The sequence below is a fragment of the Lissotriton helveticus genome, chromosome 3_1 (genome assembly GCF_964261635.1).
Source record: "Lissotriton helveticus chromosome 3_1, aLisHel1.1, whole genome shotgun sequence".
In the NCBI taxonomy this organism is placed as follows: Eukaryota; Metazoa; Chordata; class Amphibia; order Caudata; family Salamandridae; genus Lissotriton; species Lissotriton helveticus.
Window position 1 is genome coordinate 1,223,502,060 of NC_136061.1, and position 2,082 is coordinate 1,223,504,141.

At 38.9% G+C, this 2,082-nt stretch overlaps 1 pseudogene; it reads left to right on the top strand.

The window, feature by feature from the left end:
- The first annotated feature begins 345 nt into the window (after positions 1–345).
- LOC144825775 (U6 spliceosomal RNA) lies at positions 346–443 on the top strand (annotated as a pseudogene).
- The last annotated feature ends 1,639 nt before the right edge of the window (positions 444–2,082 follow it).

The window sequence follows — 2,082 nt, forward strand, 5'->3', positions numbered from 1 at the left end:
AACGAAATGCTGCATACTTACTTGCCCTTCCAAATGATGGAGGTTTCCTCTTTTTTTCATTGTTAAATCTGAAAGTTAATGATTCATCTTTAGACCATACCAACCCTCCTTCCTTAGCAACACTAAGTGCTGGGAATGCAATAAACATTGTAATGTCCCTATAGGATCTCCCAAATGAGTCACATATCAAAAAGGGGAGTTCGTCTTTGTACAGGAATTGTTCTCAACACACCGTCAGTTATTCAAAAAATCTCTCCCCGACTATCATTATGTCAAAATTGCACATTCCTATATTTCATCCTACAGCACTTTAATTAACTCCTAAAAATAAATCTGCAGTCTAGCCCTCTCAGCTCACAGGCATAGGCAACGATAACTGGAACAATACAGAGAAGATTAGCATGACACCTGCGCAAGGATGACACTATGGCTGTGCTACTTCTGGTCAGGAAACCATTAGTGCACAAATTCAGTGACATTGATACCTGAATGTATGTTTTCATAATTCTTTTTATGTGTGTGTATTCATGTAGGTATCAGGATAAGTATTCATGTGAAGCACTGGGATGAAGTTGCAGCTTTTGCTGTTACTTGACCTGATGAACTAAGAGAAGCATTTTAAGCACTCCCAAACCAAATGGAATGCTCTCTGCTGGTAAATAACAACTATCAGTAAACATGTCTAGAGACTGGCTCTGCCATGATTTGATGATGAATAATTTCACTTCGGAGTACTAACATTACAATATACTGAATAAATAAAAATTGGACGTGTGATGAATGATACTAATGCCAGCAATCTGCTCCCATATCTTGCAAGTATATATGTGTATGCATTTATGTAGGTATTTGGAGTGTTCTTAACTACGTTAACACCACTATAATGCAAAGCAGAACTACATTTAGTAAAAAACAGAGGGCGAGAGATACAGTAAAAAGAACTGTGTATATTTGTCACCTAAAAAAACTACTGTAGAAGGAACACATTATAAAAAGTAGATTAAGTAATCAGAAAAATAACTTCATGTTTGTATTCATCTTTGTTGTTACAAGTTAAAAACCATATTACAGAGTCAATAATAGCGATTCTATAGTTAATGTTGGGTCAGAGCTTTAATTAAAAATCTGTTTTTTTTATTTGGATACTGACTTTGGCACCAATAGATGAATCTCCCTGAAACTTCCTAAGAAAGTTTATACTTTTTAGGTCCAGGAGGAAAAGTAAAGTGGGGGATGTAAAAAAACAGTATTTCACATTTGAACTCCCTTAGCAATCTTTGTTCAACACAAAAAAATGCTGATTAGAATTGACAGGGAGCTACAATTTTAATCAGGGGTGTGCCTTTGCTTGGTTTGGCATAAATCTGTTCAGAAGTTTATGAGTACAGAGGCACAAACATGTGACAGGACCCCCACTAACCATAATCAAAACCTAAAAGCAAGCCCCACCATCTGATCTACCTACTTGATTTAGCCCACAACTGCAATAATCCATTTTCAGTCCCACAGAGGTACTAACGGAGCCACCCAACCCACAACCCCTCCCCCTACCCAGAAACAACTGCCCATCCACCACCACCTCCTTAGCTCCCGTATCCACCCCCATTCACCCTGTCCAGCAATCAAACGCCTCCTACACCAGTCGTGACCACGTCGCGTTGTCAGGGAGCTCCCTCCCTAACTGCATATGGTGTGATGCTTACACCCCACTCAGGACTCAGCTAGGCCTGCCCCCTCCAACTCCCATTTCCAACAACTAAAAACCAGGCTTGCCTCAAAATTAAATTCTTAAATACAAATTATACATGCACATTTTAGAACCAGATAATCTCATATTTTCAAATGAAAAATTTCAAATACGTCATTATTTTGTAGACTGAATGTCATGTTTTCTGCCGCTAAAACGGCGATAATTTTTAACGCCCTGCTTGATAATATGCCCCTAACCTCTTTAACAAGTTGGGATGCCATGGAAACTCTTTCAAAGGGACATTTCCCTCTGCCACCATTTCTGATTCAGAGCTGGTCTCAACACTTTCCATGGTTAAAGGCATTTGCTGCAAGTCTTGATCCTTTAACTGC